The sequence below is a fragment of the Carassius gibelio genome, chromosome A3 (assembly GCF_023724105.1).
Source record: "Carassius gibelio isolate Cgi1373 ecotype wild population from Czech Republic chromosome A3, carGib1.2-hapl.c, whole genome shotgun sequence".
Classification (NCBI taxonomy): domain Eukaryota; kingdom Metazoa; phylum Chordata; class Actinopteri; order Cypriniformes; family Cyprinidae; genus Carassius; species Carassius gibelio.
Window position 1 is genome coordinate 10,615,696 of NC_068373.1, and position 15,031 is coordinate 10,630,726.

The 15,031-nt window shown below is 39.0% G+C and overlaps 1 protein-coding gene and 1 long non-coding RNA gene across 11 annotated transcripts in view; one reads left to right on the forward strand and one right to left on the reverse strand.

Annotated features, from left to right (window-relative positions):
- LOC127946398 (uncharacterized) overlaps positions 1-15,031 on the forward strand; it is a 218,321-nt gene that overhangs the window by 178,897 nt on the left and 24,393 nt on the right. The window lies entirely within an intron of this gene.
- Positions 1-15,031, reverse strand: part of LOC127946309 (homeobox protein Hox-B3a) — a 51,214-nt gene that overhangs the window by 8,711 nt on the left and 27,472 nt on the right. For 3 of the 10 annotated variants that reach the window (XM_052542802.1, XM_052542793.1, XM_052542821.1), the window contains exons 2-3: positions 14,811-15,014; positions 812-878 (exon numbers count right to left, since the gene is read on the reverse strand). The gene's annotated coding sequence lies outside the window, so the exon portion shown is untranslated. Of the gene's footprint in view, positions 1-811; positions 879-1,586; positions 1,843-1,887; positions 2,594-2,664; positions 3,915-5,701; positions 6,602-9,775; positions 9,930-14,810; positions 15,015-15,031 lie in introns of those variants that run through there. The other 7 variants (XM_052542840.1, XM_052542848.1, XM_052542855.1 and 4 more) reach the window with 7 other exon arrangements.

Consider the following 15,031-nt stretch of genomic DNA (forward strand, 5'->3'; position numbering starts at 1 on the left):
ATGAAAATATATATTTTCAGATTGCCCCTGAAATGAATATATGGTATGCTAAGACAGCTAATAGTTCCAGTAGCCTTTTGGCGAAACAATTAATGAGCTGCTGTTAACGTTGTTGTTTGGATGTTTATTTACATGGTAAAAACATGTTGTGAGTGTTATTCTAGCTGGAACTGTGAGTAGCGAGTCACCGTTTGCTAAGCTATTATTTAAGGTGTCAAACGATTTTTTCAAAGATTTTGCAAAAAATGACATGCACGAGCACCCATAAAAATGAGAAAGTACGTAATCACCATGCTAGTCCCTATAATGCTATATCACTCCAATGCAGATTTCACTGGCAGTCTCAAACATACATGAACAGATTTTCCCCCCAATACAACATTCTGTGTTTACATTTCAAACACAACGTGGATGCACACGAGATGCGCATCTATAAATATAGCATAGGGGTCATGTAATTTCATTTTTATATATATATTTTTTAATTAAATTTGTTCACCCAGTATGCACCGGTATAATTGCCATTAAATTGGGTTCATTATATGCAATCAAACATGCATTCTTATGCAACTGCATTACTATCACAGTTAAAATTCTGATATTGCATTGTACGAAATGTATTTGAAATTAAAACATTTGAATAAAACATGCATTTTCTTCAAATTCGTTTTCTTATTTCAATAAGTAAAAATATAAATTAAGATTTCATAATAATACCAATGTTTTAGAATAAAGAAAAAATATATATTCCTCAAACACATAACCAAAGGGTATAAATCACTGTCAAACGCAAAAAGATTGAATCACTTACCGAGATATTGTCCTTTATCACTTCTAGATTTTATGCAAGGATACAACTTCTTGATAACGGGAAGGAACTGTAAGTAGAGGAACAGAAAAAAAGGAGAGATGCTATCAAAACGGGGTCGCCAAAAATCCAATAGAGAACATCAGACCTCATGTAGAGAAATTGACCTCGAAGACGATTTGATGGTTGGCCACTGTTGACCGACATGTTAACCTTAAATCATGTTCGGGAATACAGAGAGAAATTCGAGGCCAACGAAAATGTTTACGCTGTATCCCAAAGTCCCTTACTTCTATTGATTTTCAACATGTATTGAATTAAGCATGATATTTCTAATCATTTAAAAGACCCTTTGGCCTTGCTAACGGTTTACTGACAGTAGGAAGGATCATTTGAAAACCCAAAGCATACATGCGCTCTTAATCAAACACTGAAAATATAGATTAATAAGTGAATAAAAACATGATGCTGAAAATATGTAGTTAAATCACAATTTTAAGTCAGTTTAATAGCATAACAAGCTCAACCGGCCTTGTGATAAAGAATGGCTTGCTCTTTTGTTATGCAAAATTTAGTTATTTAAAGTTATAACATCCCCAGACAATTAAAAACATATTAACATATAATAATTATAATAATAACAACAGCAGCAACATTTTACGTTTAAATACTATCATCATATAAATCAGACAAACTATGAAACAGATTGAAAACTATTAAATATATCAAGCAACAACGTCCAGCGACCAATGACAAAACCATGAAGCTCGAGCCCCACCATTCTGGTATAAAATCCGCCCATAAACTTGATAAACACTGTCCTTAATCCAAGCGGGTGCCCCGGAGAACCGAAAATGGATATATACAGTAGGCGATGGCCTGAACAGAAATGAAATGAAATGGCCTTGCTGGTCTGCATAGCAGCGCTTATTAAAAGTGGAATAAAAACGTTGGACGGTTTCGTTCGCCGGCTCGTGACAGCTACCCCAAACACATAAATCAAAACGAGGATTCCCCCGACCTCCCCGACTCTGCGGCCTACAGCGCTATAACGTTATTTATTGCATCCCCGCACTTACGCACGCCGTTGGCTCGATTCCATTCCCAGCACCCGGGCCCGTTTCTACCTCTGTCCGGGTATTTTGGGTCGATTCGTCCCCGGTAACACGCCAGCGACCCGCAGCCTTGCTGGACTAACCTAAAGTTACCTATAAAGTGAAGGGTGCTCGTGCCCCAGCAAGCAGGAACGCTGCTGCTCTCAGAACAAAGGGAGGAGGCAGCTCCCAGCCAGAAGAGCTGATGAGCCAATTTTTAGTGAGGAAAATGGAAGAGAAAGCAACCAGAAACCAACGGCTTAGCCGAACCAGAACCAGCTTCTCCTCTATTACACGGAAAGCGTTCCAGTGGTGTATAATTATTGTTCATGCTATAGAAGGGTCAGAAGGAATCAACTACCGGATTCACGTGCCCTCATTACTCCTGGCTTTGCAACAAAGGGCTCTTGCATCATTTATATAAATGCATATTAAGTGTATGCACGGGTAATGGGAGATTGTGTTAGGTTTGTATGACCGTTTAAATATAGTAAAGCTCACAATGTGAACTCATTTACACTCATGTCTACTCAATTATAAACCAGTTACATTTTCACCTTTATATCCCTCACCCTCGGATATTGCATCACCCCTGTATGGTCGTATCCATGTGTAATATAGGTCATCGTTTCAAAAATATGCATGCAACACGTACGTAAGAGCAAGAAAAAAATACGGGAAACTAAGAGGCGCGCGGCTTGGCTTTGATAGATTGGCACTGGGTTTGCAGCTTGACCTTTCCGCAGAGGTGCGATAACTCACCAGATTAATGATCAATCAGAGGTACTTTGGAATCCCCTTGTAACGTCTTATATTTATGCATTAATATCCCGTCCTGTACGTCCACAGGCCCTTGAGAAGCACATATGGTACCTACTGGAAGTCAGCGCAAAACCGACCTCATCCCATTTGTTGTGTAATTTACCAGGCGGTTGTGAACGACTTAGAAGTGACTTAGTAGTGACTTCCTTAAGGGCCCTCTTTCCAAATCCAAAATAATGCCCTGAATCCTTCGCTCACGTGATACGCATGCGTCAGAATGGCTTTTTAACGTCTCTAGTCTAATAAATCCAGAAATAGGAAATGTGTATTTTCATTTAGAATCCGCAATTTATGACTTCTGACTCGTTTTCTTCAGTGACACCCAGAAAAAAGAAACTGATATCGCCTCCCCATCACAGAAATGGTGAGCTTTCATCAAGTCCGTTCGTTGGATTCCAGTGCTTTGAAGAGTAATGAGCTCGAACGCTTAGCATACCCAAATGCCGAGAGATGAGGCTGTTTTAAGCTGGGAGCGGCTAGCTATGTCTTCTTTTCTCTTGCAGTCTGGCGGGTGACATCCAACTTTCAACACCACAAACTTCAGTGTGAGGCCGCTGGATACGTTAGGCCTTCTGTGGCCAATCTTTGAACGATTAAAGGCGTTTCTGCTCGCTCAGACTGTGTGAATTGGCAGGGGGCTTGGTTTCTGACACCCACGCATATAACATCAACTATAGATTTCTGGGTCGCCTTACTGACCTGTGCGCAATGATCACAACAAAGACGCGCACTTTTTCTCATATGCGAATTAAACTTTATTTATTGTTTAGGAGTGGGGTCAAGTGGTTTATGTTTGTATTACTTGAGGATATATTGTTTAATTGAACCGCTCTAACGCTTAACCTTTATTAAAATATCGTCCAAGTGGACTTCCTGGTAAGGCTAGCTAAACGAAACCTGAAGATTATGCATTAGTGCGCAACGCCCTGTAACCCTCCTTGATCTAATATAACTCATTCAGATGCTCTTATATCCGAAGTCACATTCATCCAAAAGGTTTTCGACCACAAAGTTAATTTTTAAGGACCATCTGTGGATAGGGTGGATAATGTTTAACTTTTTTTGAATGAAGACACTGACTGAGGAAGAGAGAGGGTCTTTGGGTCAACCAAGGCCCATGCCCCCAGGGTCCCCAAAACTGCCAACTTCACAAATCTGACAAATGAGCAGAGAAAATAAAATTGCACTCCGTTAGAAGTGAAACAGTTGCAGCTGGATCTGATTTTAACTTTAAGAGTAAAATATAAGTTAAATCAGTCATTGAATGATTTATTTTGTGGTCGCCATGTAAATACGAGCTTTAGTAAAGCTACATGACTCCACATACCATTGCATTACTAGTGCCCATGAAAATCACAGACTATGATAATTATGACAGCAATAAAATATTCTGAGACTGATGGATAATATATATATATATATATATATATATATATATATATATATATATATATATATATATATATAAGCTTCATGACCTAGTTGGCAGTCTCACTGTTCACTGTTCTTTAGATTGCTCTATCTAACTGGTTCTCTCTCTGTACTGTCAGTGATTTATGATAAAATCAATTAAATTATATCCACTTAGACTTTTGTGGGTTTTATTCAGACCTGTACACTAGCTCACGGAAACCGCTGGTCAAAATTCCTCTTTTGGGCTAACGACCATCAAGACAAAAACAAAACCAAAAGTACTACTCAGAGAAGAGATTTTTCAAAATGTGTCAAAGTGGTCAGTTTGACTCAGATGACTGTTTTCTGAGCTTTTAGTACCTTTTGGTGCATATGTCCGCAAGTGACAATGTAGTTTTTACTTGATGTCAAACATTTGTCTCCGAAACTTTAAGTGATTTATAGTCAAAGGTTGTTGACATTTAATTATACTAGCCTGTGTCTCCGTTATAGGTAATATGCAAAAGAAGATTTGTCCCGTCTTCATTCATTGAAAATTTTACGCGAGATATATATTTTTTAGAGATTAATTCTAATTTATGATCAATTACAATCACATTTTTTAATATATTTATATATATATATATATATATATATATATATATATATATATATATATATATATATATATATATATATATATATATATATATATATATATATATCACTTATATATCACATATCACTTACATTAAAATTTCATCGCCTGTGGGTTTTTGAAATTCACGAAATTTGGTAAAAGTAAAATGTACCAAATAGCAAAAAAAAAAAAAAAAAAATATATATATATATATATTTATATATATATATATGTGTGTGTGTGTGTGTTTGAGCTAAGCTTCTTTCTTTTTTTCCTCTTTTTTTCCACGTTTAAACGACCAAAGAGCTTGGAACACAGAGGAGACATTATGTTTCAATATAGCCGTCTACCTTGAGGCCCCATTTGAATTATTAGCCGCTCCTCTATTACCTTTGACAGCCAGCGCCTACTGTAGGTTTTGGGGACACCAGTCGTTTTACAAGCAGCAAAATTGAAAAATAATAACAAGACAAAATAGCCATAAGGCCATTTTGGGATACCTGTGGCGCGTTCAGTGGAGAGCAAAGCAAAGGTCGAAATTAGAAGCTGTTAGTAGAATAAGCAGTCATCTGTTTAGGTCATAAATCTGTCTACTATTTACACTTTCAGGCCCCTATGCGAATCTCTTCACTTTTCCAATCAGTGAGAATTTCTGGTGAGGAAACTATAATGTAGTTTAAAAACAAACTAATAAAAAAACAAGCTAATAAAAGAAAAGCAGTGAGGTATGTGGGGAATGAGCATACGTTTAGCCCTCATCGGTTACCAATTCGAAGGCAAGTGTCTTCGGTTGTTTGAAAACAAAGAAAAAAGTTTTCGAAGTCGGGCACACCCAGGGATGACTCTAGGTCACACAACGGATAATTAATGACTTGTCGGCAGAAGAGCTCGGGACACAAGGAAGAGTCCAGGCATGCGGCATCATTCGAAGCTTGCAAATCTTACCTGACATCCAGCATTCCTCCCGATCTCTCCTCTGAAGATGGCTCTTTGTTTTTGGAATATCTACGCAAAACGACGGAACAGATTGACTGCCATGCATGGATTGTTTTTATAGATGTATATAAATGTTGGTTCGATGCGAGAAAGGTAACGTTTTATAGCTTCCTTATCGATTTAAACGTTTGCATAAAACAAAAAGACTCTACTTTGTGGATCAGAGCGTTCATGGGCGAGTTGGGAACTGCTAATGCGCGCGCACTCCACAACCCCAATACTCCGGGAGCTCGTTTTTCCTTCAGCCGAACCCCAGGCTCTGAGTCTTGGCGTGTGGCTGCTCTGGAGCACCGCTCAACAGCAGGCGAAAGATTCCACCTCTAGCCTCAAGCTGTATGTTCGCCTCTTGCTGCTTGCGCGGAGTAGGGTGGATTGACACGGTGAACTAGTGAACCAGTGGACTGACAAGACACACAGGGTGGAGAAGCCAACGGGGTTCGTTTGTCCAATAGGGGACTGCACGGCTACGGGGCCAACACATGGGCCATATGGTTATTGCAACCTGCAGGCTTCGGCGAGGGCGAACACGGTCAACCTCATTCCGATAATTGTTCCCTTCCCTGTCGACATCCAACACGTTTCTTGTCTCCTTTTTTCATTTTAAGGGAACGATGCTAAATTCCAGTGAATAGGAAAAGCATACTTTTTCTCTCGAGTTTTGCAAAAATAAGCTTGCGCAGTCTTTCGTGTGGTAGCTTCAGTCGGTTTTGTTTTGCAAGCTTTGCCTTAATGCCTATTGCCTGCATTCACTAGCCTTACACTGCAAAGCTTCAAGACACTGCACTTGGCTTTCGTTCATCGATGCTTTTGTGTGCTAGGTTGTCCACTACCCACGCAGAGATAGCAGAAAACAACAGGCGCGTGCGCTCACACACACCGAGCAGACATAGACGGAAGTCCAGTTATAACTATTTAAAAGTGTGATGATAGTATCCATGCTATTCTTAGCCACTGCATAAAAAGGCAGACGCTGGCTCGAACATTTCCGGCTGAATTCTCTTATCGCGCTCCCACATGCTCCTCGAATGGATGAAAATCCAGCATGTTGCCTCTGGATAGCGTTTCTCTGCTCGTTTTTCATGTGCTTTCAATCGTTGCTCTGTGTAGACCGTTATGAATTAGAGAGAGGGTTGATATTGATTTATTTCCAAATGGGTAATTATTCGTGCATTAGGAGACAGGGGAAACACCTTTAAAACTCACCTTAGCTAACAGAAAATAAATCGTAGCTACATACAACTGCTACTGTTGGCCTTATAAAATGACGAATTGAATGAGAGACAAAAAAGCTTAAAAAATCCGTAAGAGACCAAAAACATGATTGCATTTAGCCACCATGCTTAGTGATAGTTTTGTATTCACTGTGATCGTTTAGTGATTGCCAAAACATGATAGACACTATGATCGGTACAAACACACGACATTTCTTTTATGCATCTTTATTGACGGAATATATTTAACATTCCACAGAAAATGGGGTGCGTTATCTAAGTTAGCAATACCGACATTTCTTTAGTATTATTATTATCAAATATATTTCAAAATTGGATTGTTTTTCGCTTATGTCTTGCTCGATCAAGTGTGGTAAAGTTTGCTTTAAATTAGTCAAAATGATAGAAGTTTTGAAAATGTAATTGCGAAACAGCAGCATAGTTTATACATTGCTCCATCTTGTTAGTGTACATTTGGATGTAATAAAAGGACAATATGGCCGACATCCAATCCAAAGACTAAGGAAACTTGCTAGTGATGAACTGTAGGAATACTGTTTGATAAACGAAAAAAGTCCGACAAGCATTTCCATATCCCGTCATATACACAGGCATATTAATTAATTAATTAATTATCAAAACGCAAAATAAATTTATATACAATTATCTGAATTTACTTTATGGACATTTAAATGTTTTTTCTCCAGGATTTTAATGCTGATACTTACATTACTCGGCTGGCATACATAGATTTAAAACCTAACAATTATTAATGTGGTTATTAATTATTAATTAAAAATAAATGATGCATATTTGATTGCATAAATGTTATTTAATCTATATCACTTTTATCTTTTGTGGTGAACCTAACTGTATGACTACACATGAACACAACTGGGGTTTTTTCCTGCATTGATATAGGTACTCTTAATGTCTATCTAAACTGACTGGCATTTTGAATCATTTATTCAACCTCGGCTGTCACTAAACTCGTGAAATCAGATATGAGATCCGCCTGGCGAGTCCCTGCACGAAAAAATGTCTCATCTTTTCGCCCCCTGCGCATCCTCCAAAATGATCTCGAAAATTGTTTTTGACACAGCGCCCGGCAACAAGGAGCACTGCTGGAATTATACATTTTGAACGAGCTCGCCATGACGCTGTGCCCATTAATATTTGATAGGAGCCTCGGAGTTATTCTAATTTTGCTACACAACGGTTTGTATTGCCCAGGTGGAGATGAGGTGAATAAAACAATGGCAATGCTATAAAGCAAAGGGTCCCCGACCTCGTCACCATCATCATTATTATTATCAATATGATTATTATTATTATTCCTGCTGTACATTTATTGCTGTTAATAGTAACAACAACTGTTATATATTTTTTTTTCATTTTGACATTAATGCCATGGATTACAATAAACGTCTGTTTTTATGTTTGTGTGAATAAAACAATAAAGATCGATGAACCTCTTTGTTTGTGGTTGTCTTCTTCAGCGGCGCATGTGCATTGCACAATTATTGCCATCTCTACGAAATAACATTAACACGTCATAAACAAGATTTACTACAGGTAAAGTCGCTCACTTGACAAGCCTCCTCCTCGTGCGCAGATAAGGGGGGGAATCCAGTTCAAATAGTATACAGCCAATGAGGCAGATTTCTGTGCTATTCTTTCAGTTTTAACAGTATTTAAATCACTTGTGGGGGGGGGGGCAATAAAAAGGCTATCAAAGTCTTCTGTACTCAAGCAAATCAGAAAAGCCTACTCTTAAGTTTGAGAAAAAAGAAATAAAATTAAAAAGATAAGGATTAAGAAAAAAAAAGAAGATCTTTGTGTCTGAGAGGCTATAGCCGTGACCCTTTTTTAGCTTAAAGGCAATTGAAGCTCTGTCAGTGTTCTAGTTAAGAATAAACTAAAGCAGTAGCTACCCCTTTCTGCTCAGTAAGTACTCCAATTAAGTTTACACCATGAAGAAAAACAGCTGCAGTCCAGGTATGAGACCCCTGGCTATGAGTTTCCTGGCGGGCGCGGACACTTTTATGAGATTTACAAGGCGACGAGGCGTTCCCGTTTTGCCAAATTTAAACAAATCTTCCCTTAATTGGTAATTGCATATTCAGTAACTCAAGACCTGCAGCTACTTAGCCTTCATATTAGTCGCTGATCCATTGTCGTAAATCGTTGGCGATAATCAACTTGGGGGGCTCAAAGATGAAGGGTTCGCGGGCCGTTTTCGAATCAGAAAGTCGGAGAGCGTAAACGGTAATCCGGGGAATCTCTTCCTCGTTCCCGCACATATCGTCGCTCGCCCATCATTTTCAAAGAGAAATGATTTATCGCGCAGACGGCTATAAACAACACAACTCCCTCACAAATACACAATGGCAGCCCCGCTGCCGCTGACACACATATCACTATAAATCAAGAGAAGTAGCTGGCTGAAAAGACGGTACAGAGAGTGAGAGAGAGAGGGGGACATGCAAAGGAAGAGAGAAAGATGGTTTATGTGGGACGGTGAAGAAAAGAAGAGTAGGCTTACACGCTGCTTTTCAAAATAAATATGTAGTGATATGAATGGAGCACGGTGTAATGCTATGACATGTGCATCACTCCTGTTGGCAGCTGAATTCAAACGATGGAATGGGTTTGTGAGACACATGCATGATGACAAGGGATGGCGAGGATGAGTATTTCTGGACGATATTTACCACAACACCACAAAACAGCAAAAAAATGCAAGGAGCCGGGTAAGCCTGGAACGGTGGCGGCGGTCGAAGTGGCGTTCCCCGTTTCCTCGTATACTCACAAGCTTCACACGGTGAGACGCTCCCCCGTCCAAATTTGTTTTATTGCAGCCTCTGTGAGGGTCTCTGCCTGTGCTTTTTTTTCGCTCCGCTATAGGGCTTGTTTTTAAAAGGACAGTTGAATTTCACGTCAGACACTAGGAGACCATGTCTGCGATATTCCTGACGAATACATATCTATTCTGCAACCACTGCATTAATTATTTAATGAATCACGTGACCAGGAGGGGGAAGGGGGCACCACGGCTTGCACGCTCGCGGGATTACTATGACCCAACACTCCACAGCTACACACTACAGTCTGTTCTGTCCTTTTTATTCGTAAAATGAAATTCTTCATACTATTCAGGACAAAGGTAAAGAAAAAAGTTTGTTACTGCACGACCGTGGGCTGTATGTGGTAAATGTTAACCTATGTGGTAGACATAGTCTAATTATAAAGGCTTAGTTTGCGTGCAAGTGGTACAAGTTTTGTCTGCTATAACGCCTAAGTATTTTTATTACAGACATTTGTTTATTACAAAATGTAATTTTTTACGTATTCATTTGTTACTTTATAAACGCCTACATTTGTAATCACCATTTTATATTTCATTTTTTTCTACTCTGCGATCATTTTAAAGTCAAAATATTGTCCTGGATGTTATATTAATGTCTTGTTTGAATTCTCTGTAACACTGCATTGAATATACATCAAATAATGCTAAATAAAAAAGAGACTCTCTGTGTGTGTGTGTGTGTGAAGAAATTCTTACGATAACAAGCACTCTGATGAATGGCTGTTGGCATTACAACTGATATCACATACCCAATTTTCATCACTGATTCTTTGCCAGCTTATTTAAGACTACGACTGCACGCGTTTGTGACATTTTATCGAAATTAAGTCAGTTCAACAGTTTAAACATTTTCAATGCAGAGAGCACCTTTGTAGCAAGTTAGTAGATTTGTGTATTTTGGAATGAGCTCAAATTCATCCACATTACCACACTGTTATTTTTTAGATTTAAATAATTATTATTAATCATAATTTGTGGTGTTCTTAGGCTGTGCAAAGACAGGTAGCATGCGACAGATAAGGAGGTGGGGGGGGGGGTCTCTTTAGGAGACCCTGTCGCGAGCCCTAAGCAACAATGGGATGCCCTTCTGCATAGCGCTGAGGCAAAACGGAAACAATAGACCTGGGGCTGAGTCAAAAGAAACGGAGCAGTACAGAGACTTTGAAGGTCAAACAATAGCCTGACTTGCTGTGTGCTCGAAGAAATCTAGCAAAGAATCTGCACCGTATTTTCTATAGCTAATTTCAGTCAAAACAGCTTGAAGGAACGAATAAAAAGCGCGATTAAAGTGTAGCCAGCTTCGCAGCCGTTTTTATCAAATGCAATTAGACTATTTGCCAAAGAGGGTAAATGCAATAAAGATAAGCTTTATGTGCAATTGAACCTCTGCAATTTTCTTCTCAAAAGTGCAATTCAGTCCATGCATTTTCTCATTTGCAAAATAGCTGTAGCGGTGTAAATACAAACAAATGCGTATGACGAACCAGGCTATATGCGAATTATATCAATGTTAACATTAAAGCAAAGATTAAAACATGTATGTATGTGGCTCTGTGTTAAATGCTTTGTAAGAATGAAAGGAAACTTTGTGATCCCAAATGGAATGATTGCACATTTTATTTTTAAATATATGACTTTATGAATTAATCACGATATATTTATCCATGTACATAAAAATAAAAAGACTACTAAGCAATTTGTGATTATAAAGTCCAAATTTTTAGATTTTTATTATTTAATAAAATGGAAATGCATGCAAGCTAGTAATTCTCACAGCATAAATAAATAATACCTAATAATAAAATAATTCGAAAAAAGTACAACGCGATGGTTTTGTTCTTGCATATCTTTAAATTATTTTAGGACAATGGGAATAGAGAGAATTGAATACGTATTTCAATTATTGAACAAATCATCTGCAAAGTTAAAACGAAATAACAAACATGTAGAACCCGAATCTCTAAAATAAACGTACAATTAGAATTAGAATTATAACAAAATTCGATTCCAGTCTATTAATTTGTTCTGTGTCGCGAGCTTTTAACATTGCAAGTAATAAATGCATTTGATATTTCTTTAATAGTGGTAATTTTCTAAACGTGCATAAGCAAGATCACCGGTCATGATAATAAAACAACAATAATTCGTATTATTATTATTGCTGTTGTTGTTATTATTATAAGAAAAGAGAGATCTCAGATCATACAGAAAAAATTGTCAATGAACATCCCAGATTTTACAGGCGCTTAAGTAAACAACATTTGGCTACAGGCTAGGTTTATACAGAGAGGCGGAGATTGATTTACGACACTGAGCATACCTGAGCATATTGGGGACTGTAAATCTGTCAAAAGCGGCTTCAACGCGTAGTGCCTTTTTAAATGTGTGCGTGCGTGCGTGCGTGTGTGTGTGTGTGTGTGTGTGTGTGTGTATATATATATATATATATATATATATATATATATATATATATATATATATATATACATATAGAAAACGTGAAAACGTATATATATATATATATATATATATATATATATATATATATATATATATATATATATATATATATATATATATATATATATATATATATGCCTAGTCTTCGATAGGGAGACTCGCCGGACAGCTGGTTAAGTAAACGTGCATTTTCCATGTGTCAGTTTTATTTGTTATAAAACTACATTCAGGGAAATAATTTAGATAATAATAAATAACAATAATTTTAATTCAAAATAATGATTTATTATATTTTCACGTGCTATCATCGAATCTAATCATTATTACTATAATATGCGGTAGGAATAGCTGTAGCATGCGCGAACTGTTAGTTGCATATTAAATTGGAAGTCACGTTTTCAAAAGCCAAGAGTAACAAATAAAGCACCTGAATATTCCTCTTTAGTGAGCTCACTCATTACTCTTCGCTATCCCAGGAAATAATGAAATCTGTATCGCAGCAGCCATTCAGTTAGTTAAATATTAATAACGAATGAAGACGAGCCCGGTTGGAGAGACACGGCGGGTTAAAGAAATTAATGCACGCCTAATCTGCATTTTTCAAAACGAGAGATTAAACATATTTACTAAATAGTTGTAGTAGGCCATGTGTAGACAGAGATCGGTAATAGTACAGTGATATTGATGAAACAGTAGATTAGTAATGTAGCAGGAAAGGGAGGGGGTGCGTTTTGCTGGCAATGTTAACAATGGTGATTTGCCTTACTTAATATGTGTCTCTTTAAACACACAAACACACACACAAACACACGCACACACAGGCTCTGAGCCCAGGCCCACAAAGCTGGCGCGCGCGAACCATATATCTCTGTGCGGTGCTGACCTCCGCTCTGTGGCTTTTCACAATAATAACTCAGCAATGCGCGAGGGCTATTTGTTTCGCAATTAGCGGCGTGAGCTAAAACAGGCACCACACCATCACATCAGCGTTACAAGGCCAAGCGGCAAGCATTCCAACAAACACTGAAGGAGGGAGTGGAGACCAGAACAAGGAGAGCAAGAAGGAGGGGGCTTACATGATACAATGCGAGGCGTTGTCACACAAAATAGCCGTCATATTTCTGGAGCGGAAGGCCCTCTTGGCCTTCCCTTACAGTGTTACAGCTACTGAAATACATAGAAAGGAAATCGTAAAGTAGTCTCGTCGTGTGTATTCTGCAGGTCTTGACACGCGTGGTGACTAGTCGGGCCTTACACAAGCTGCTCAAACCAAAAGACGGGAGAGATGTTTAAGGACGGGTCTTTGCAAGGCCACGGCTGCTGTTGTTTTAAGGGCCCCGATAGTTTACCAGACTGTCTGAGGGAAGAGATAGCACGGTGCCCTCGGGTTACAGTGCCCCGGCCGCGCTGTTATGACAAACTCGCCCTAGGGCTTTGCTGACCATGTAAAACATAGCGCTGTCCGGTCCGCGCCGGGTCAAGGGTTTCAGTGGGGTCAGTCTGAGCCTTCGCAACAGACCTAATCGGTCAGAAAAAAACGTGTCCTCTAGTTGAACCCATTGCTGCCATTCTGCCTGCTTGCTGCAAGAATCGATTTTTTTTTCTGTCATCCTTCAGCTTCCCTCAATATCAGTTATATTTTTGTCTTTTTTGCCACGCTTCATGCTACACAGTTCCGCAGAGAGAGGCGAAAGCCGTAAACCAGAACCACTGGCCTTTTCTCCAATACGCACAAAAGATTGATTTGCAGGGGGTTAAATGGCGGTGAGCCCGTATCAGAGCATTCGTGCTCATCTAAGCACACAACATGCAATTGAAGCAATTTGCTACAAGTCGTTTGTTTTAGACAGATAGTTGCTCTCGAGACATTCTCTTCGGTGCTGATCATTCCTGTCTGACCAACAGAACATCGAATAATTTTTTCTTTAAACCGACCGCTTTGCACCTGTGTGCCACCCGAGCTCTCTGATGGAATAAAAATGTGTTTTAGGTGGAGAGACACATTCACACGCGAACAAAACAAACTTATATGTAAACTAAATGAAGTGCCATTAACAACAGTCATTAGGGAAGCATGTCAAACTGTCAGCTAGGAGACTTACATATCCCATATCTAGATATTGCTCAGATGTGTATGTGGCACAACTCATGCATATTCACAGTGTTGATAGAAGATACACATGCGCGTTCACACGCACGTGAAGGGACAAACAGACGCTCGCGTGGACACTTTTTTTTGGCACTTCAGCATCAACACCAACAAATACACCATCTAACAATGCTACAGATGTGCTACACATGCTACCACTTTAGTTGCGATGGCACACACCTAGAAGTTATCGTAAACACACGACAACCGGTTCCCAAAAGCTGCCCTTTCTGTCAAAGCAGCCATAAAAGACATCCGTGGCACAACACGACAAATGTGCCTCTGCTACCCTACTGCGAGAAGGCCATAAAGCAATACAACTTAAAACACTAAAAGTGTGGGAAATAAAACAAAAGTAGTCTACTGTACCTTAAACGCTGCCATCTCTTGTCCTGCGAAGACTCTCACTCGCGCTAACATTTTCAAGAGATTCTTCATGGGACATCCCTCGCCAAAAAAGTTTTCTTGTGGCATGACTTAGTGAATAGAAGATGGTAGAGGAGGGAGGGGGGATGTCTTCAAGTGCCCTTCAAGATTTCACTCCCCTCCTAGCAGAAGGTCCGAGCAGTTGTGCTGCCGAATGACAATAG